This window comes from Lichenostomus cassidix, chromosome 10 (genome assembly GCF_008360975.1).
Source record: "Lichenostomus cassidix isolate B80296 chromosome 10, HeHo_3.0, whole genome shotgun sequence".
Taxonomy (NCBI): Eukaryota; Metazoa; Chordata; class Aves; order Passeriformes; family Meliphagidae; genus Lichenostomus; species Lichenostomus cassidix.
Genome location: NC_139491.1, coordinates 8,099,747 through 8,123,350, shown reverse-complemented (window position 1 = coordinate 8,123,350; position 23,604 = coordinate 8,099,747). Strand labels below are relative to the sequence as shown.

At 40.8% G+C, this 23,604-nt stretch overlaps 1 protein-coding gene and 1 long non-coding RNA gene across 3 annotated transcripts in view; one reads left to right on the top strand and one right to left on the bottom strand.

The window, feature by feature from the left end:
* LOC146432659 (uncharacterized) overlaps positions 1–23,604 on the bottom strand; it is a 48,878-nt gene that overhangs the window by 6,627 nt on the left and 18,647 nt on the right. The window lies entirely within an intron of this gene.
* CTXND1 (cortexin domain containing 1) overlaps positions 10,030–23,604 on the top strand; it is a 34,238-nt gene continuing 20,663 nt past the window's right edge. Inside the window, exons 1-2 of one of the 2 annotated variants that reach the window (XM_085070471.1) lie at positions 10,030–10,471; positions 18,577–18,765. The gene's annotated coding sequence lies outside the window, so the exon portion shown is untranslated. The remainder of the gene's footprint in view (positions 10,472–18,576; positions 18,766–23,604) is intronic. The other variant, XM_085070469.1, reaches the window with a different exon arrangement.

The window sequence follows — 23,604 nt, the reverse complement described above, 5'->3', positions numbered from 1 at the left end:
AGTATCTTCCTTCCAAAAATTCCTAGCAAGCAGAGCTTTTATGCTTTGTACATTCACTTGTTAAAATTGTCCCTTTGTTTAGTATTTCCAAGTTTTCCAACACTTCTGTTTCCTTATCTTTCTTTTCTCCTCCACTCCAACTCATCTTTTCATACCACTTTTTTTTATAAACCATTTTATACAAAAAATGTTTTTGCAATATAGCCTGAAGTTTCTTAATTTGTTTGTATTCCCTTTAAAAACTGGTGGGAACTCCTAGGAGAAAATGGAAAATATTTTTCAAGACTTCCTAAAATATACTGTTTGCAGGTAGAGCAATGCACTGAAAACAGAAAACACTGCCTCTTACTTGTTTGCCTAATTCCCCACTTCTGCTAGTTACAATTAAGTTAGCATACACTTAAAACCTAAGGAAATGAGCATAAATACCTGGAAGAAGAAAAAAAACTTACAAATCTATTTCCAGTTTTCTGGAAAAATGTAGCTTCAATCAGTGTTTAAGTCCTATTTATCAGCTATCATGTCCCACAGCCAGGTTGTAGGGCAAGCACCTCTGACATGAGGCTGCAGAAAGTGGGAACAAGAGAGGAGATCAGGCTGCACCAACTGTCATTGATTCCATCCTGCCCAGGTCCACACAGCACTGTCTTCAGATCTTTTGTGTGTTTGGAAACCTTGATTCTGCCTGTGTCCCCAGTCACTGCTAACACAGTGACACTGAGAGAAAGCCTTCCCAAAGCAGCCTGGATCCATCTGGAGTCAAGTTCTGCTAAGGCCTGGGGCTCTCTTCATGCTTGGTGCAAGGGTAACACTTTTCTCCGAGTTTAGCACTGAGGTGGAATTGCAGCAAGAGTTTTGGGGTACTTTGTAAGAAATTTTTTGAGTCACTGCAAAATCCCCCCAGCCAAACATCCAACTGCTAGATGAAACGCAGTTGTCCCATCGCAGAATTGGGAAATATTCCTTTGCAATGCAGGAAAATAATTCAGCTGCTGGTGTTTGTAAAGAGCCACACATCAGAGCCACGAGCTTGTGGAGAACACATTGTTCCCAAGAGGAATGTTTGTGTTAATCCACCCAGAGCGAGTGGGTGAGTGTGAGACGCGGTGTGAACGTGTGAGCGCGGCGCGTTTGGAGGGATGAAGCCTGGCTCTCCTGGTGGAGAAGGACTGAAATCTGGCTCTCCACAGAGCCAGCTGCCAGGGCTTGCTCATCTCCTGGCCCCCAGCAGTTGAACCCCTGGCACTGGCACAGTTGGAAGCCTCAGGTGTTTGGTGAACAGAAGAAATGGATGAGAGCTGCAGCACTTGCTGAGTTTCAGGACCATTTCTGTGCACAGATGCTATGGCAGGGGACAGTCCTTTTCCAGCCCTTGAAGGCTTTCCCTAGAGAAATATTTGGGATAGGATGTGGAAACAGCTTTTGGGATGCCCTTTAGTCTGCCCTATATCTTCAGATTATCCTAGACAATGGGACTCATTGGAGAAATTAATTTTCTTTTCCCTGGCAGATGATGAAAAAAAATCCATTGGTGAGGGATGAGTAGCAGAAAGAAAGAAAAGTTGTTATTATCAATGTGAAAGGCTCCTCAGGAAAGGTCAGAACAAGCTATGATTCCCTTTTTAGCTGAATAGTGAATGAGAAAGTCCTTGAGGGATTCCCATGAAGATTTCCATCAGTCCCATTGGGATGGCTACTCTGGTGTAGACAGGCTCACACTCAGCTGAGATAGGACTCAGATTTTATTCTGTGTTTTTATTATACTGAAATATTTAGTAGCACTAAATAAATAACAAATGTTTCTTATATTTTCAAATGTGAAAGAAAGCTGCAGGTCACTAAAAAAACTAAAAGCTCAAAAGCCTGAAAAACATTGTATTACAATAGCAAGGCTGAGGTCTAGGATTGTTTTCTGGTCGTTCAACTTGTGGCAGAGATCTAAAAGCTATTTTATTATAGGATAGATAATTCCAATGTGAACAAAAATTAAAAGAAATTTGTTCAGTACTGAGCCATTCATAGACACTTGGTCATAAAACAGCAAACAACTCTTCATTCTTAATGTTATTTTTCTCTGGGGAACTGAGCTTTTTGTTTGCTGTAATGAACTGTTATAATTGAGCTCAATTTTACTGGAGTAGAGTTTTTTCTAAAACAGCTGAGAGATGGAGATTTATTTTGATTAAAAAAGATGGTTGCAGCAGAATAAATATACAGGCAATATAACCAGGACCTTCTAAGTATGTGAAAAACCTACATTCACTTAATTTTATTTTCTGTTTTATTTTCCAAGGAAAGACATTTAATTTTCATTGCTGATATACGCTGGCATAGAAGATCAGCTGGCAGATATTATAATGAAGTCTTCTTTGTTTACAGAAAAAAAATTGTGCTCATGATTTTTTAATAATGTTTGACAGTCTCATCAGAAGGAAATGGAGGTCTCAACTGGAATTGTTGTTCATCATATGCCTGAGGCCTGAGGTAGATTTATTTTGTCCCCAAGCTGAGCTGATTTTATTTGAACAAATAACTGAAAGTTTTCTTGCATCTTTTGCTATGACAGTGCAATGAGTGAAGTCCTAATGAATAAGCTTAATTTCTCAGAAAACTCCTCATTATCTTAATGCAGCTTTTCCCTACACTACCTGGTAATTTTTAAGGCTGCAGTGTTTTATAAGGAGGTACATGTAGTAGGTAAATCAAGATATAGAGGTAACTTTGCTCTTCCCTCTACATCTCCACTCTAATCAGAGCTGATCATTTGTGCCAAATCAAGCCCTGACTTATAGAACAGACTAATAGATAATAGGTACAAGGGTGAAATAAAAATCCTGTTCATGCAGCTTCATCTCAGGCCCACAGTGAGGTTTGTGGTGTGGCTGGGTAATAAGCCCACAGGTGTAATTTAAGTATCTTACCAAGCACATCAACTAGAAAACCTCAGAGATAATAGTTCTTATCTAAATTGGGCTTGGCATCCTGTTTTACAGCACCCCTTGGAAATCACAGAGGATGAGCCTGGAAAATGATTTTGTCTAATGAAAAAAGCTGGGAGCATGTAAGTGCTGCTTTTTATAGGAACAAAAAATGGTCTGCAGGAGAAACAGGGCTATGACAGCAAAACAGAGACATATCCACCCAAAGTCCATCACCTCTCAGCTCATTAACTCCAGGTCAGTTCCTGGCTTCGTTCCACTTCCACAGGAGCATCAGATCCACTGAAGGGCTTTCCAAAACAGCCAGTCACTTTGGGGTTTATGGTTTCTCCATTTGGATCCTAGGTATGTTTTTCACATGAGCAAAGGAAATCTGGGCACCTGAGGGCTGGTTATCATTTAATATTTGCTTCTAAGCACAACCCAAAATCCCAAAAGGAGACTGTGTACAGGTGAGACTTTCTTCTCCCTTGTGATAAAGAAAACAAGGTGTGTACAAACCACGACATTGTCCCACTCGAGCACAATTCTTTTTTGAAGGCAAGTTTGAATAGAGACAGAAAAAAATTTTCCAAACATCAGTTTAATGTCACATTCTCACCCCTGCTTAAGCAATGTTATCTATGTGTGAAAGGGAATTGTAGCATCTCTCAGACATTTTCGACATTTTCTTAACTCACATCCTAGCAAATAACTTTTTTCCTTCCTCACTTCATGCTAAGCTAAAGAGAGCAACAGTCTGACTTTTAGGATTTTTTTTTTTCAAAAATGCTTTCAGACCATTTCTCAACTCAACATGCCTATATATATTCCCTTTGGCAATAGGACACACTGGAAGTTTTCTGTTTGAAGATATTTTCCCTGCAGTTCTCTGAACTGCAGCAAGATGCCTGCTTCTTGCACAGAAACCCCAAAGCATCCATGGCAGGAATGCATGATTTGCTCTCTAGAAAACACCAAAAAACAAACAACTTTCACTTGGCATAATGAACCACTTTGTGTTCCAAGTCCGTATTTTCATTTTGGTTCTCCTGGTCATAAATGTCTTGTGATGCTGAGTAACAGCAACATAATCTGAAAGTTATGCCCAGCTGAATGAGGTCGTTCAGAGCTGTTATTCCTCATCTATGACTTACACATTCCAGATAGGATGCATTTTTTACCTGCATGCTGTTCCAAGGGATACATGCCATGGACAATGGTAAACACTTGAAGGGAGCCTGGTGGAATGTATGACCCTATTACCCACAGTCTTATGATCCATCCTTTAATTACCTATTTGTGCTTTGAGATTCTTCCCATCTCTTAAGAAGGTCTAACTTGCTGTAATTATTTTTTGATTTAGTTTTGTTCCCTAGACATCTTAATTCACCAGTTTTAAGTTGTTGCTTAATACAAAGCATTAAAAACAGATTCACACCCAGCTATTAACCACTTGATGTATTCAGACATTAGCTAATAAGCTGAAATTCATGTGTTGAAACAAACCCTAACAGTCTGTGTCTGCCCACAGACGCCATCTGAGATGACAGATGAGTCCTTCCCATCACTGTAACATCAAGCAAATCCCAGGTCACCAACCTCCCAAAGGAGGAACCACACTGCTTTGGACTCAGTTCCACTGAGAGACCAAGCACAGTGTCTGCAGAGCAGCAGGATCTCTCTGCTTCCATCAGGGCTCATTACCTCCTGCTCAGCACTCCCAGCCCCTCCACTCACAGACTGGAAAGGCAGGAGCAGTCCAGCTCTCCCCTGGATCAACATTTTGCTGTAAATGTAACTCACAGGTGTTGATTCTAAACATTTCTTAGTTGATTCTTTAAAGCGTTGATGCCACGAGAGCATCATCAGCCATGTCAGACAACCTCAGAGAGCACTGTGGACCCTCAGAGCTGAATTCCTCTCTCATCCCAGCTCCTGACTAAATTAAGTCAGGAGAACATTAATGGGACAGCACAGGCACTGCACTTGCCTTTCTTTTGTAGAAGTTGGCTGCATAAAAGACCCATTTTGCTAACTTCTTCATTTTCAGCCAGATTGCTTTCTCTGCTATTGCAATTCTTTTGACCCAGCCTTTTGACTGTTTGACTTCAGCTCAGAGGAGAATAAGAATAAAGATGTACAGATAAGGAGCTCATCAGTTCATACATTTCCCAAAAGACACAGGAGAAAGAGAAAAAAAAAGTATTTCTCAGAAAATCCCATTCAATTTTTATGCTCTTGGAGGCTTTTGGGAACTGGCTACATAAAATAATTTGTTTTATTCCTCTGAATTTTCAATACCAAAGGAAGTTTGATAGGTAAAATTAATACTGTCCAAATGGGAGAGGAAATTCATTTTCTCTCACTGCTGTGCAATAGATAACTATCACAAAAGAGCAGTGAGAGGCCAGTGGCCTGTCCTGGCTTCATCCCATGGCCTGGAAGAGCACTGTGGATTCCCAGCCTCTCTGCTGGCATAGTCTGGGACAGCTGGGGTTTGTTCACAATCTCCAGGCCTCACTTTCCTTTTTATCTCAGCATATCCAAGAGGCAGCTAACCCACTCTCTATTCTACACCCCCAGTCTTCCCCTCAGCTGCTGTTCAGGGCTCTCAGTGACTCCAGTCTTGTGCCACAACCACCTCAAGTTCTCATCCCCTTGCTGGCAAAATCAAGGCTTCACCACATAACCTCCCCTCCAGCCCATGACTATTTATTTTCAAGTCAAACCCACCTCCAAAATGAGCACATGAACCTTCAGAGTCAGCTCCCCAGGAATTCCAGTGGCGAGATCCAAATGCAAAATATGTTTGGAGAAAAGACATTCCCTGATCTCATGGACAAGCAGGGCTGTCTGCATACCTCTCTGTTCACATCATCTGCTTTCCTCAGTAACATTCTGCTCTTTTTCCTCTCATCCTGAAATACAAAACCAAAGCTTCCCATGGCTCCATAGCACATCCTCTCACAGCACGGATCTTTGCCAAACTAAAGGATTTTTTTAGGGCTGGGCTAGTCCTCTCATCCACTGTGAAGGGCCTAATGCCCTTTTGGGCATAGAGACTACAATTTGTGTAAATTGATCTTAAATATTCTATTAGATCAAGTTCAAATTCCATGATCCCACTTTCGGTTTTACTGGGGACATCCCTGGATTTGTGTGACAGGATGATTTCCCCTCATTCTTGACCTGAGAGAGAACAACTGTATGGAAAGAGTGAGGAAAATAAAGTTGAACTCATGGGTTTAACTGGGAAACTTCATGGATGAAAAGTTGTGAATTAAATAATGCATTTTATTTGTACAGTTAGAGCATCCAGAGAAACTAAAGAAGAGAAGCTGAAACAGGTTATATAAGCATATGGAGTCTGCTAATCTAAGAGAAAAATATAAGCTAATTAAGATATTGATCCCCACAGTTAAGTGTCCCATTAAATTAGAAAGCACAGCTCTAATTCAAATGAGATGTGTTCCTGGCTAAATACTCAGTTCCTTTTTCTCCTCATCTTCACAAACTGTAATATCTCAAATGCAATAAAATGAAATCAGTTTAAGAAAGATTTGGGAATGTCCTCCCAGAGGAAACAAGCACAATTCCCGTGCATCCACTTTTACAGGGTCTGACTGTGTAGACATACTCAGGAAAATTCATCTGAAATAAGTCGATACCTAAATTATTACTCTGTAGCTCTATGCTTATGCTGAAAATTAAGGTGTTTGTCAGTCATTTTAGGTTAAATTATTCTGGAATAACACCATAGAGATCATCAGCACTAAAGGTGGGAATTGGTGTCCCTTTCACACATTAAACACAATTTAACTGTGACAAGTTAATTCAGCGTGGAGGCTAATCTGATCTTACACATCAGACAAACTATTATTGTCCGAACTCTTAATGTGCAAATGTCTACTTTTTATAACCATTTTTCTTCTAGTCAATATCAGGTAGAGTTTCCTCTGATTACCATCACGAGATGATGTGTAGTAAGGATTTTTTCTAGTCCTTGATTTCTATAGGTTGCAGTCAGCAGCTGACCACAGAGCCAGCTGAAAGATGGTGAAGCAAGAGAATAATTCAATTTTTAATTACACAGTTTATTTAAGTATCTAAGGAAAAAAGATGATCTTTTGCCTCACTTTGGAAGGAGGCACAGAACATCCTTGGCCTTTTGTAACCTGAAGTTTTGCTCTCCGAGTCCACTGGAGGCTCAAATGCCTTGAGCAGCCTTTGCTCAGTGTCTTGCTCCTCATTTTTCTCTCCCCAGCTGAAAGAGGAGTGCCAAGGTGATCTTCCTGCAGACATTGGCCTCCAGCTCAGCTTCCCACTGTGCAGGCCAAGCTCTTCACCTGCTGGACAGTAACTACCACAAGTTAACCCAGGCTACCCTTTGGGCTGTTCAATGCAACCCCAATTAACCTGAAACACTAATTCAGGCTGCTCCCTATTTTTTTAAAACGTATGGAGTCTGTTCTTGAAACAGCTATGGTGTTACTGCATAAAACTTTGTATTTTTATGACAAACAAATAAATAAATTTACAACAAACATAAATTCGTACCTAAACTGGTTTACTTTTCTCACAGACAAGCACTCTGCACTATATGGCTCTCTTCAATATTACATGCCCAGAGTCAATTATAAACCCTTTACACTTCTCTAGCAGGAAGGTTAAAATTCAATTCTTCTTTATTGCAGTTTGCAAATACAATACACTCTCCAGCTGGCTTGGAAAAGCTCCTCAGTTAAATCATCTTGTGCAACACTGCTTCTTAGTCACTGGTAGCTCCCTGCAAAACAACAACCTGACAGCCCCACACTTCCAGGCAGTTTATTGGTCTGTCCTTCAATGGGAGAGTTATTTTAAAACAGACTTGATTTTTATTGAGATGACTGCAAAGACATTTGCACTTTCAGGTTCCTTTTTGTTTTGTGGGGTCTTTGGGTGAGCACACAACTGTGCTTTTCGGTTTTCAGTGTCTCCTAGAGGCTTTGAGACCATGCTGTCATCCTTTGTGCCTCTCCCCAGTAAATCAGTTGCCTGTTTCTTTGTTTTCAGGGTTTAAAATACTGTTACCAACAGAAAGTAAAGTGATGTGTTAGCATGGCAGAGTTCCTGTGCTATTGAACTGAGGCAAGGAGCCCAGAAAACCAAAGGAGAATGATCCACTGAAATCTATAATCCTTCCCTCACCACAGCTCCAGAACATGAGATTGTTATGCTTGTTAGAATAACTACTTATCTGCCCATGGCCAGGGCTGGTGTTTCCTGGAATATTAAAAAGATCCACACCTAATAACGGTGCTGGCTCGATTATTTTTGTCCAACTCATACTTTAAAGAAATCCATTATAGCTTAGCCCCAACCAAAGAAAGTAAATGGACTTATTCAAAGGATCAATATACTCCAAAAGGGTGAGGCAGGAATAAAGAGGAAAATTGCAGTGCCTTTCTACAGGGTCCTATAAAAGCTGAGAACCTTCAGGGTGAGTGAATTGTTTCTGCTACCAACACTGCAGCTCCCAAATCCATCCAGGTTTTCTTGCTTTGCTTGCAACAAGGCTATCACCTGGCAATCCTGGTTGTTTCATGTCTGCATCATTTTCTCTGACTTGACTGGATATTCCCTGGGACAGGGACTGTGCCTTGTCTGCATTTTAAAAGTTAAGACGCACACATAATACATAATTACATATAAAACAAGCTTAAAATTCCAGGCAGCTTTGTTGGTTCTTGCTTTCTATGACTCAACAAATTTGTTACCTTGAGGTGCTAAACACAGCTGTGAGCACAAGAGTGAGAAAAAAAGGTCAGCTTTGCTACCATAGGAATTGCTTCTCTTTTCAGAGGAACCCACTGGTGTTGACACCGATATGTGCTGTTTCCCCTCTCCTCCAAGGTGTTATTTTTGTGAAAGTGCAAAGCAGCACCTTTCCAGCAACATCTGTCAGCCAGGAAGACTGAGTATTTTTGGCATTTTCACAGGCAGAAATTATAGCACAGAAAACAATAGGTATAGGACCAATGATGCTGACAGGTATCACAGAAAGCTGCATTTGTTTAGAAATTTCAGAAAAAAACTGAAGCCCATCTAATAAAACACTTTTCAAAGGGGAAATGGGCTGCTTCTAGATGCCTGTCCTTGAGTGCCCTTTTTCTAAAGAATCCAATTAATAATCCTGAAAAATTTATTAGCCACACTGTTTTGGTGGCTGGGATTTCCCTGTGCTATCTGAAAGGATAATCAGCCCCTGGGGATGCTCAAAGCCTTTGCTAAGGGGGTCAAAACCTTCCCTCACCAGCACAAAGCTGCTGCTGTTCTCATGATATCCTAATGCCCCAAACAGTGGCAGAGAAAATCTCCCCTGCCCAAGAGCCCTGGGTGATGAGTGAATGGACATTTTACACAGCACCTGGTCATAGAAATTTTATCAATAATTGCTGTGTTATCTATTGGGTTGCCTATGTGGAAAAAATATCCCCATTTTTGCCCGCAGGACTGCAATGTATTTGTTTTCACGGATTTGCCACACATGGTTAGGCACAATTAGCATTTACAGGAGGCCTGGGTAACAGGTAAGCACAGCCCCAGAATGGGCTTTTCTCCTGAGAGTCCCTTTGAAGGTCAGGGTTGGTGGTTCAGCCTCACAAATCCACTCGCCTTCCACCTCACTCAGGCTGGTTATGGGGAGAGCAATTCCCCCACGGCTTCCCAAAGGCACAGAGTCAAACATCTCAGTGCAGTGAAAAAATTAAGGTTCCTAACGAGAAATTAGTGGCACTGTGGCTCTTGGTCATTCTGCCTCTTTATTATTACTGCTCATTAATTTTACCCTGTCTGCATGCAGGACCCCATAAGTGACAGACACTCTGCAGACAAAGGACAGGGGTGACAGCTCCTCCTTTGAGACTAGAGCAGTGCTTGGAGCCTGTTAAATCTGAGATGTTAATCCATGAAGTTTTAGGCTACGACTTTCTGACTGTATCCAGCAGGGTTGGTACAGTGCATTTCAGAGCTAGGAAACCCCTCCCCTTCACTTGTACTTCTGAAAAACAGAAGGTTCAGTTCAACTGACAGAGTGCCTTCTCATCATTTAAAAAATGCATTGGCTCGAATTTCTATTGTTAACTTGAGCTCCCTCGGAAACAAATAAATTAGTGTTTGGCTGAGAATTCCCCTGCAAGTTGCAGAATACGACAACTTGCACGATGCAGAACTGTAAGGCAAGATGAAGCATCCCCAGCCCCTTTGCCTTTAAAATGCCATGGAAGCACAGAGGCTCTCGGCAGAACACCTTATCTGCTCTCGAAAGCTGTGACTCCTCATCCTTTCGTTATGAAGACCCAGGGGATTGCTTACTTAGCATACACCAGAGGCAATGGATAGGGTGAGCAGCCACTGCAGCCAGAAACCCCCAGTAGAGAGCAGAGGCAATTCCCCTCCACATGCAGAGACTTTGGAGCTGGATTGTGCTGAATAGAGAACCCTCCGGCTGAGCGAGCCATGTGTGCCCGGGAAGAGCAGCCACTTTCGCTCCGCTGAAAAGCAATGCAGTAAGTGCTGGGATATTGCAGCAGGCACTGCTTCCCTGGGCTGAGCAGGAGCTGAAGCCTTTGCAGCTTCTGCTGGGAGAGAGGCAACCTCCAGTCCGGGAGCAGGGCTGCATGATTTTTGTTGTTGTTTCTAAGCGAAGTGAAGGGATGGAGTGGATTTGCAGGGACTGTATGGTTTGCTTTGTGTGCTGTGTGGGTGTTGCAGGGCAGTGCTGGCTGTATGTCCTGTGCTGAACTAGGACTGCTCGCTCTGGGGGGATTTCTGTGGTCATCTTTGACACTGTTTGGACAGAGATGGTGCTTAATAACTTAATGTCAGCAGGCATTTGTGTTCTCCTTCATCATGCAGCATGTTTCCTGTGCTCAGGTGCAAACTATTTTCTGTACTAGTACTGGGTACTCTGATGCTGGATTTACAGGGGCTGTGCCTTTGGGTAATGGTAAATTGTAGATTGAAACTATGTGAATGAGTGCCCTGATGGTGGGTAATACTCCTATTTCACTTCAGCAGATTTGGCTAATTTCTAGTTTGTGGTGAATTCTTCACTGTGGTCTGAAATTGCAGATGCTTTTTTTTTGTAGAGAAATGTTTGTAAGCAGTACTTTATCATAGCATTGCTGTGGCTTTCTTCAGATTCAGATGTTCTGTTTCTGTACTCTGCAGTAGCAGCTTTCTGTTTGTACTGAGTAGGAGAGGGAAAGCATGAGTTAAAGTTTGCTTTATAGGAAGAGGGATTTTTGCATAGTTTGAAAGTGTTGGCAAAATTAGCATTTGGGCAGTAATTGCAGGCCTTTGGAAAGATCTGTGCAGCATTTAAAGCAAATTTAACCATCCAGGTTTTGTTCTCTTACTTAGGAACTAATACCAAGATTCATTTCTCTGGTTTTTTGGTTCAGCTTCCTCAGTGACTTACGAGCTCTGGCTTTAGGATAACTGCCTGCCTTGAGCCTCACTGCCATTTTGGGCTTCAGACATGTTTAACTCTTTAAGGCAATGTATGCTAAATTTTTAAGAGAACAGTACATGCAACTACCAAAAGTTAGCGATTTTGTTTTTGCTGCTCAGTCAAATGTCAAAAATAAATACCCATTAGTTTCTTGTAAAGGAGCACTAATGAAAGTATTCTGTGGTTTTCCCACTTTGTTTACAAGTTGGGGGTTATTTCATTATTGTAAAATATTGGGAAGCATGTTGGAAGTCTTCACATAATGAAGAAAGAAAAATTCCTCTGATTTAGCTGTCATTTTAGTTTTGAGCAAAATTTGTAGTGTCACTATATTTGAAGGGATAATTCTCAAAAATCACACAAATGAAATTCAGTTTCTTCCAAAAGAGTTTTTGCAGAGATGCTGCTGAAAATCTGTGTAATGTTTAGTCCCAGACACAGCTGATGACACCGAGAAATACCCTGGAAGTTTTGTTACCTTTTCACTCCTGTGCAACATGCATGTCTTGGAGAGTTTTCTCCTTGAGATTGATGCTCAGGTGCTGAAAAGAGTTATTTCCTCTGACACTGCAGTCAAGAGAATTTTCTCCTTTTTATCAAAGAGCAGCCTTGTGACATATGGTGCTATTGACTTGCAATTTCCAAGATAATGCAAAATTAATAACATAATTATTCTTCATTAGCTGTACAACTTTTGAAGATGGACAAATTTAGAAGGAGGGTGGATCACATCTGAATCTGATCTGCTCCTCTCCTCCCTTTCTCTCCAATCCTGGCTTCTCCCCGTCTGTTTATAAGCACTTGATAGGTGCTATAGTTGCTCTCATTTAAGGACTTGAACCTAAGATCAGTGCAATTTTTCCAGTCACAGATTCACAATCTGTGTGTCTCATCCATCCCTGTTTTCTCCATCTAGATTTCCAGCAAAGCCAGTAGCGAACTTGTAACATATGAGGATTTATTATAAGATATCCCTGAGCATTATGAAGCTACTGTTGCCATATCTGTCATGAGGAAAGAGCAGGGATTTTACCTGTAATTAGAACGTGCTCAGAACGCACAGTTTTGATTGAATGATCATTGGATATTTTCAGGTAAACTAATTCTGGCAATTTAACAAGCTACTGTTTTCAAATTATTTTCTCTGAGGAACGAAACAGGGGAGGGAAAGAAATGCAAATAAAGAGTTGGATGTTGGAAAGACACTGGATTCATAACGAGAATCACAAGACAAAAAGAAAGATTATGTCGGGTTTTATGCCTTCATGCAATTCTGAGTCTCTAATCAAAATGTGTTTCCTGAACTGGAACCTCAGAATTATTTGCCAATTATTATTGTTCATGTCAAATGTAAAATGGAGAACATTAGGTATAAAATCTAATTTCTCAGTCTGGAATAAGTATATTAGCAAACAAATATTTTTCACCTCATCTTGTCAGTAAGTAACACTGGCAGGAGCTTTGCCTCAGAAGTCAAACTCACTTCATTGCATTGCAACCTGACAGAGAAACACACAAAGGGAAGTTTACTAATTTTGTCCTACACAGCCAGTAATGAGTTGCAAGTCAATTTAATTAATGAAGAGTAGCTGCTCAACATTTGTAGTCCCCTGAACTACTTCAATTTGCATCACTGTACTTCTACCAGTTTTTGACGTGCAGAAGCACAGGCAGCATTCCTTGGCAGTAAGAATACAACTGTCATTTAAGTACCAGAGACAAAACTTCCAGTGCAAAACTGTATAAAAGAATATGCAGTGGGTGGATAAACATGCTGCATCATTTCAAAGCCCAGGGAAAGTGTGTGTCATAGTTGCACCAGGAACCAATGGCGCAGACGATGTCACAGTAAAAGACACGACATTCAGCACGTTCTCAAAGAGGGAGGTTTAGCTGCTTTCATACAAGAGCAGGGAATTTTTGTACCATGCTTAGTAGAACTGTCATGTTTATAAAGAGATGTATCTTACAGCTAGTGACATCCGGAATGTGCCGCATACATAGTCAATACTTTCTTTCTGACTACAAAAGAAAGGACATTTTTTTCTTTCTTGTTTTTCAAGGGTAGAGTTTCTCATGGCGTCAACTACTTAGATATGCTGCATAGTAATTATTTTATTCATATGTATGGAATAAAATCTCTTAGAATCTTCATTATACTTATCTGCTGTGAGCATCAAGATTGAATTTAATTGGGATTTTCAGATATATGCTTAGACAGTCCATTTTCAACAACAAAATGAATATGCTATTATTTTCTGCTATCACTTCTTACCAAGGACAATTACTTAATACTCTGTAATAGCTACAATTCAGGATACTTCATTTGCCACAATGACTCTCTTCACTTTCCTCACCCACACAAACCCCAGAACCCACTGTGAGTAAAGCAGCAGTGCAGTAGCATTCAAGGAGGATTAAAGGACTAAGACAGAGTACTTCCTAAAGCCTGCTGCCTGAGCTGCTGTTCAAAACAGGAGCAAAAATAATGTCCCTGCCTTTCCCAAGTGTTCTTCCAAAGGTGGAGATATGCACACAAAAACCACGCAGAATTAGAAAGATCACACGCTATGTTTGGCAAAGTATCTTCAAAGTGCACCTGGTAAAGCAGGGCGACCTTCACAAGGCTCAGAAGAACTGGTCCACAGTTCTGTCACCTTCTGCTTCTATTCCTGAAGGCTTTAGGCAAGAATTCTGGCTTTTTGGAAGGTAATTCAAGGCATTGAGTTTTAAAAGAAGGCTGTGGAAGTTTGTGTTCTATTAAACTTGATCATGAGCCACAAACTGCAGATCAGCACCTGATTTTCGCTGGAACATCTGGAAGAAACTCCAAATGCCGTGTGCTCAGCTCTGAATCTTCATGAGTTCATGGAACCTTTCATGATATTTTCATTCCTTTTGGACCCAAATACAAAGGAAACAGCACATGAACTAAACAAGGGTTGCTTGAGCAATGGCTGTGGAGACACACACCTCTTCTCAGCATTATTTTAGCATCTGAGTTTCAAATTTATTTCATCCAGCCCTGGGGAGACTAAGCCTCTGGGGATCCTATCCAGGGATACTCAGAATTTATAGTAGTTATCCAGAGAGATTCCTAGATGGGAAGAACATTTTATCCCCAGTGTCAGTCAGGACTTTGTTCAGAGGGAAAGATGAGCAAATGAGACAGAAGGTTGCTGAAAACACAGATGTTCACATTTCTTCTGCTAGAAACAGGGAATGATTTATTTCCTTTTATCATAAATCACAGGTTTTCCTTCCAGGCTTTGCACTAGATTTTCAATCAGCACTGATGGATGCAAAGAGCCACATGCCCAAGCAAATCTAAACTACCTGGTGGAAAAGAATTTCTCTCCCTGCCCCATCTGATTGATCTCATGATTACTGGAGAATTTGCTGCTTCACACATTTAGTTTGTCTTATAAACCCATCCAAGGCAGCTGATGTCACCCATCCAATTTTGTTTCCATATTCAAATTCAAGCTCCCACTCCCTGTGTCAGCATCACCAATATATCTATAACTTCTTACCAAATAACCATATCACACCATATGTTGCAGAATTGTTTTGGATTTTCACCACTTTAGAGTTCTGCCCTCAGTCTGAGTCTAATCCAGCTGGGAGGAGATCAATTATAGGATCACAGAATGGTTTGGGTTGGAAGGGACTTAAAGCTCATCTCCTTCCAATTCCCTGCCATGGGCAAGAAATCTTCCACTGGACCAGGATGCTCAGAGCTCCATCCAACCTCTCCTAGAACTTCCAGGGATGTGATTTTTAAAAATCCTGGTGAGACCTGTGAGCCAAAAGCCACGTTAGAGGCTATGAAAAATAGTAGGACTGAAAAGAAGAGGAAACCTCAGCTCTCAACATAGAAAGAGCCAATTTTTGTCAGTAAGATCTTGTCAGTAGAGTGTCTCCCATTAGAAGGCCAAATAATGGCAAATCAGAATTACTCAAAGTCATGAAACTCAAAGAAACTAAAAAAAAAAAAAGTGAACTCTGAAAAAATAAACATTGCATTCATTTTGTCTTCGATTTTTTGGTATTCTTTAGGATTTGTGCTTCAAAGCTTTCATCTTCAAGCATATGAAAGCATTTTAGAATAAAGAATTTTATATCTTTGGACAGTAACCTCAGCAGAGCTTCAAAAGGATCACCACATATGCAAATCACGCAAAGTTGAATTTTAGATAATCCCCATATTTAGAATCACAATTTTGCAACATTACTTCATTACTTGCTTTTTTTTTTTTTAAACAACTTTACATGACCATCTTTGTGTCTTACAGCCAGCAGAAATGTTTCCCAGGAAGAAAAACTGCGAGATTTTCTACCATCTGCATCAGCAAACCACCAGAAAATGGTGTTTTCTGGATTATATTCTGCCTCTGAGTTCACTATATCATCACTGCAGTTTTGCAAGTTGCAAGCAAAAGGCAGCCAGAAAGGAAATACCCAAGTAAAGCTGATCCAATTCTTGTTCAGCCGCACAAGTATTCAGAAATATCTCTCCTTACTCTTTTCATGTGCTATATTTGGTCAGCACACTGAAGATGAGTGGCATTCTATTCTCTCCCATTCAGACTCTGTCACACCAGTGCAGCATTGACAGTTCTCATCTCCATGTTCACTATGGGTATTTTCTGGCAAGAAGCAGATTCTCCTGTTTGGAAACACCTGCTTTCACTCCATATCATTTTCCTTCTGCCAGATCTTAGTAATGAGCTCTTTTAAGAATTGCCTGGAGAAGGGGAACAGGTTGGTAATAGCAAGTGAAGAAAAAAAAAAAAAGCCAAAACAAACTCAGAACTGCATCTGTGAAGGAGTTTTTCCCCAGCTGCCTTCTGCTTTTGGGTCTTGATCCCAAATCCATGGAAGGCAGTGAGGAGACTCCTACTGACTTCTGTGGAAGTTATATGGGGAGTATTTTTGGTGATGCTTATGGTGCAGAAAAAAGGAAATTCAGGAGATCATGACCTTGCAAACCCCAGCTGGGGTGAGCAGCCCCTCCTGTGCAAACACCCAGCTCTCCTCAGGGCTTTTATTTGCCTCAGTCCCACACACATTAAACATTCATAGCTGGACTGGTACAGGCAATGAAGTTTTGTGCCATCCTCTTGTTTTCTAATATTGCTTTGATTTAAATTATGTGTGGAACAAAGGAAAGAATATTTTAGAAGAGGAGTGAAAGCATAATACAGGCACAAATAAAATTTGGTTACAGACAGAATTTAAGTAGATGGAGTAACTTTTTTTATGAGGAAATACTGTGCCTAGGGAGAGTGTTTTGTATTATACTCCATAGCTCAGGATTTGATTTAAAAAGCCATTTGGACATCCTTAGATCTCAAAACGTAGAGAAAACCAGCAAGGGGATGTGTCTTTTTTTTTATATTTAAAGCATTTCTTTCATATAATCCCCGTAAAACTGAGATTTTGATGAGAAATAACAAGTGCATACAAACGAAGCAGATTCTCTGAAAAAACCAAAACCCCCAAAAAATCCCCATCAAATCAAGATCCGGAAAGAAATGCAAGCAGCATACATTCCTCTATAAGTTTCCTTAAGCAATATTTAGTGCTAAGGCACTTTCTGTCTCTAAGGCAAGAGCAAAGCAGCAGTCCCAGCTGGATTCACCTGTCTGTCTTGACAAAGCAGCTGAACATTTCAGCAGCCAAAATTGGGGTATTTCCATGTGCTGCTTCATTTTGAGCTCACTGGACAGACTTGTACAGCAACCTGTCAGGGAATGGCTGACATCAGTGTTTGTCTCCAAAACTACCCCATGACACTGTGATTGATTTAAAAGGACACTACCTAGCTGTTAGGGAGCACAGTCTGTACAGAAACCATCACTGTCTGTAAGAGCAAGAGGTTGAACAGCAGTGAAATACAGAGAGGGCATTGAATTTATAGTTGTGTACATGTAAACACAAAAGGTGAAAGCCCTAGGGTTCATCTTTGGGGTTTCCACCAGCTGCCCACTAAAAGGGCTGCCAAGAAGGGCTTGAGAGCCACTGGAGCCCACAAAAACCACAAACTTTTTGTAGCATTTGTCCACATTATGAAAGGAATATACTAAGTTTTTCATGACACAAAGAAAGCTCAGAAGTTTTCTATTCCTCCTTTCTGTTTGCAGCACTCGGAGCTCCTTTCCTTGAGCTTGTAGTCCTGCAGGAATAGCATCTTGTGAGCACTGCTCTCTATCCCTGCCCATGGGCAATGGAGGCACAAATTAAATACAGCACAGATTGAGTTACATGTGCTGTCTGATTGACAGAACAGCCCTCTGGTTCCCCTGAACCTGGGAACTTGCTTTAAAAGTGGTGTTATGTTTCCAGGTGGTGTTTAATCAGTCACCATCCCTGAGAAAACACCTCAGCTGACTCCTAGGCTCTTTTCTCCTTTTGGTTAGCACTGAAATATCTGTGTACTGAGCATGGAACAAACCCTTCAGTGATCCCTGCCTGGGTTTCAAATGCCTGGCCATGCTGCATATGTTGCAGGTGAAACTTCTCACCTCACACACTGCAAACACAAGAGATCAGCCTCACCCTTTATCCACACTGCAGTTACCATGGCTGGCGTGGCAACTCAGCCCCATCTATTCAAATACAAAGTGTGTATGTAAACCTGCTGCCCTCAAACCATTTCTGTGTGCTCCAGTGACTTCACTGGCCAGTTTGGCAGCAAAGGAGCACATTGAATTCTTCTTAGTTAAAATTCACAGGAGTTATAGTTTAACACTGAAAGGGACAGAGCAGCTGTGTGAAGGAATCACAGCAGCAACCAACCTGGGCTGAGCTTTTTTATGAACTCTGATTTAGTGATTTAAACTTATTTGGTTTTCTGAGATGGTCTAGAGCTCATAGGCAGTCTATTACTCTGTCTTGGCTGACAAGAGGTAACTTCTAAAGATGCATGACCTTGGTTTCTTGCTGCCCTGGAAACACAATAATAACCCTACCACATTGGAGGTAATACTTTCTACGAAAGTTCCCTACCCCATCTGCAGTTATAGCCACGTTATGTGCTATGCCACAGCAATAACTGAAACACAGCAATGTGAACTTTGCTGGAAATAGCTCTAACACAGCTTTGCAAGCCATTTTTTCAGGTGAATGAAGTAAAGAGAAACTTTTCATCTCCAGGAACAGATGAGCCTTTCTAGTGCACTTCGAAGCTCGGCCAACTGGAAGCAGGAGCTGTAGCAAACTTCTGTGGAGTCTGTTTGGAAGCTGACTCCAGCACAGGAATTGAAATAAATGAATTTGGCATCTAAAAGGAGGTTTTGTGGAGTCAACGCTTTCTAAGCAGAGGACACGGAGAGATTTGGCAAGGTTGGTGCATACATTATTGACATTTTAATGTCACAGAGGGGTAATCCCAGGGCTAACTCTGAGCCAGCTGAGCTGGTTGTGGTCTTGAAGCCCACTCTTCTCAGGTGTAGGGCTGAAGGGATGCTTCAGTGACAACCTGGTGGGTAGGGGAGTGTTAGACACTGTCAGAAAACAAACACACCCAAAATAAACACCCCATCCTTTTTGTACTAACCTGGGATTTTCTGCATTCCCTACTACCCACCCACCAAAGATAAAGTTTTTATGTGGATAGTTGTCAGAGAATGAGCATGGGAATGTTGAGAAAGGGAATAATTTATGCCTGCTTTTGGTTGTTCAAACCAAAACACTTTTTTAAAGGAATCATTCCGAAATGGAAATCAATGGCAGTTGGCATCATTCTCAGAACATTGCCTTGGGACACTGAAGTGCACAAATGCTTTGCTGATATTTTGGACATAGTGCAGAAGAATTTTCCAAGTGATTTTCCATCTCCCAGGAAAAAAAAATATTGTATTTTCCTGTCTGCATTTGGACAACTCTTTGTATCTTAAAGCAAGTATCTGCAAAACATTCATGCCTGCAGCAGTTTTTTGAAATTAATAGCAGAGAAGGAAATAACACTGGCAGTCTAGCAGAATTTTATCTGTTGGATTTGGTAAGAATGAGATACTCTGTGCAAAGAGTCTTGTTGCCTTATTTGTGTAGGGATCAGAACCGTTGTCTTTAGCTTCCTTTTCTCCTGACAATTTGTTCCTGTAATCTCCTTATGTTCCTACATTAAAACCTTTGGCTAAATTGAGAGGTAGCTTAACTGACAATTTAAGCTACACATTAGTAAACATAACAGGAGGCAGTGGAACAAGTCACCCCACAATGAGAGGAAAACAGTGAACAACAGGAATCTGTGCTGCCTCACCTACTTTTTATTCCTTTAAAAAAAGAAAAAAAAAAAGAAAGAAAAAAAAAGAAAAAGGAAAACCAATGTTTCCTGCAACAACATCTTTCTGCCTCCATTTGCAATTCCATTTGCTCACACAAAGTTCGTGATATGCAAAATAGTTTGCACCAGGGTTGGGTCTGTTCTAAGGAGATAATAATGGATATTAATCAGTGGCAAGCACGGGAGCTGCACGGCTGGAGAACACTGAGAGTCTGAGCACAGCCAGGGTAGCGAAGTGGCAAGGTTTGAGGTGGGCCAGGTGACCTTGCTTGGGGACACACAGAGCTCCCCAAAACGGCTCAGCATCAGCTGAAAGCATCTTCTCCAAGTGCAAGGTGTGTGGTGTCCCAAAACCCTAACTCAAAAATCCCACAGCAGGTAATTCCAGGTCACCCCTTGCCAGAAATGGGGGGAGAAGAGGCAGAGGAGCTCAGGGAACCTTTCAAAGAACATTGCTATCAGTGTTTCTCTGAGCAAAGATCATGGTCAATAACCAATGCAGCTGATACAGAACTTCAAATCTATTTTCTGTGAGAAAACCAGGATTGCCTCACCTGGAACTAGAGCATTACCACCAAGGTGCTCTGTTTTTTGGGGAGGAAGGGACTTGTGGAAGGAATAATTATAGAACACCAAACTAGAGCCCCAAACCCTTGGCTAGGACATTTTCCTTGCTTTTCCCCCTCTTCATCACACAATCCAACAAAGTGTCTCACCCACTGACTGCCTGGAACACATGATAAGGTTGATCAGGAAAAGAAAAATTTCTCCCCCAGCCCTATTAAATTCTGTGGGTGTCCTGAGAGAAGATGATCTTTGGACAGCAGCAGAATATATGATTGCAAGCAGATAGTAATTTTATTACACAACTGCCCAATAGCACTTCTCTGAAATATTTTGAAGTTCTATGGCATAGAAAAAGTCAGCATTTTTAAAAGCAGTTTAAACCATAAAACAGAGTAGTAACCAGCAGGGGAAAAATAAGAATAGCTGTTCCCTCAGAATTTTTGAGTGATTAGACTAATTTTCAACCTTTCCTCTACATGATTTATTATTTAATCTCCCACCTTACTTCATAGCAGCAAACAACAGTCTATTCTAAACTTCTGTTTTTTCTCCATTATTAAAGCATTATTCTCTAAAAGAATGGATTTTTGTGAAATGCTACTGTAAGAGAGAGGAAAAGCAAAAGCAGCTGCAAAAAAGGCTTCAGTTGGCTGTGCCAGTCCTGCTGCTGTGCCATGTCACTGCTGCTGTCAGGAATATTCCTCACCTTGAAAGCCAAATCAAAGAGAATTTCAAAATAAGGAATAAAATTAGAAGACCAAACATGTAGAGGTGAGGAAAGTGGGATCTGGTCCAGTACTTCCTGTCTTCTTTCCCATATTTGTGTTATTGTGAAATAAAAATAAGTAAATGTTCCAAATACAATTTATGTCAGAGGGAAAAGGAGAGGGACAATCAAATTTCTACAATATTTTTTCTTTTATCATATAACATGGGCTAACTATTGCTGTTTCTTCCCCACTTGATCTCTTTGTTAGGTTATCTCAAGGAGTTTCCTCCCCATTTTTTTAAAGAACTAAATACAAAGATGAATTCTATTTCTAAACAGATTTACTCAGCAAAATTTTCTGATTTCTGTTCTTATTGTTTCTTCTCATTGTATTAGCACTTTTTTTCCCCCCACTCAGCTCTTGGTAATATAAACTTGCACTAACATGTTGCCCATTGGGTAATGAACAAATTGACATGCAGGGTGTTCAGTAACTACTAAAGGTCTTGTAAAATACATTTGGCAAGCAAGAATGTGTCTGAATTAATAATAACCACATCAAAATAGCAAAAGTGATTCTATATACCTCTTTTTTCACATATATTTTTAGATCTCAGTAACTTTCTGAGGAGCTGTGCTTAAAACACTGGTGTGAGTACAGAGCAGAAAATCTGGAGTCATTTACTTTCAATCCTTCTCAAAAATATGCTGCATTTTCTTGTACAGCAGAACAACTCCAGGGATGCTGAAAGGGTGCTGTGAAAATCACTGCCCCTTAAAGTCCTTTCTGGCTACTCTTTAGAAAAGGAATTGGTGAAGGAATAAAAGCACTTTTTCACCAGGTTACAAAAAAGGAGGATGCAGAAAGAGTTTCCAGTTGCTGGAGCTAAAAAAGGCGAGGAAGTGCAAGTGCATGCAAAGAGGGGAAACCACAATTCTCCTTTGTAAAAAGGAAGGGATGATGAGTAAAAGGCATTCAAGAAAATACTTCTGCCCCAGCCACAGGAAAGATTTGTATATAATCAACTTCTGTTTGCTGCAGAGCAGTCGCCGACGTATTTTCATGCAAGCTGATGTTGTTTTCCCTGCTTGAGTGGCATTGCAATAATAAATACATTTATTATTCATTAAATGCCTTCAAAATATTTTAATGTGCCTCAGCATTTCCAAGGTGTTCAAATCACAGCAGTACAACACCCTGCTCACATAATTTGCTGCCTTAACAACTGAATATCACAGTTTGTAGTTTAAACTTTCTGAGTGCACATTTTCAGGCAGAATGGAGAATCACTTGAGGTATCTGGAGTCAAACCCTTAAAAAGAAGATTTTCTCTTAGAAAACACATCCCACCCACCCATCCTCCCTCAAAAAAAAAGCTGGAATTTTACACAGCTCAGTTCTCCCATATTTAAAAACCAGATTTATGAAACTCACCAAGCTCAGAGGGTGTCAAATGAGAAAAAGGATGTCTTTAAGGTAAAGGCAGATCAATAACTAGGTGCTTTAGTATGTGTGTACATCATTTTGTCTGACTTCGTTTTTTCTTTTATATTAAAAACAAACAAACAAACAAACAAACAAACAAAAAAACCAACAAAACAACACCAGAAAAGAAATGAGGAATCAAGATTTCATTTTGTGGTTTTCTTTGTTCGATGTTTGGAAGCAAGTCTGCACTTTGCTGGCTTCACTGGCCACAGGGTCTCAGCCTATATTTGCATGATGGAGAGCTCTGCATAGCATTTCCTGAGTGCCACTGCATGCCAGAGCAGATGGAAGGTGATTTATGGACTTTGTTGTTTATGGGGATAAATGAGGAGAGCATTATGCTGAGATCACTGTGTCCCAAATCATTCCTTGAGGTTATCAAGTTTGCACAGCTCTGTCTTGTGTTAAGTTTATGCCAGGAAAAAAAATAAATAAATCAAAATAAGGGGAAGTGAAGCACTGAAGCAGAATGCAGAGGGAATGTACCAAAGCATATAGTCCTTATTTATCTATAGCTGAACCACCTCAGCCAGGGAGAAGTTTTATTCCCAGTCACTGCTCAGAGCTTCCAGGGAAACACTCCCAGATTATATTATTGTCACCAAGTCCAGCATTTGGTGAACTACATCTACAATTATTCTGGTAACATTTAAGCCATAGGCAAATTAATCTGAAAGCTAAATAGTTTTTCTTCTTAAAAGATTAGCCCTTGAAGCATCTAACAGCAGTTACCAATGTTGTGTCCTGTGAAATACAAAGAGAGAAACCCTTCACAGACCTAAGAGCACCTGTGGTACAATGAGCAATAAAACTGGAGCACTCAGCCCTTTCTGCAGCCTGGAGATGATTGCTGCCATTCTGGAAAAGGGTTCAGAGACTCTGGAGACATGATCCTACATGGCTGAAACTGCCAGCAACCCCTCACCAAAACACAAAATAAGGCTGAAAATGAATATGCAAGTCCATTGGTATTGGTGTTTTTTACTGCAAGTCTCCCAAATAAGAACATGGAACTCCAGAGATCCAGAGGATGTTTCCCAGAGGTCTGGCCTGGGCTGTCTGTGGGTTCTGACAGTGACAGAATTGCCATTCATGAACCTCAGCACATCCCAGAAGCCAAGGCTGGTTTGG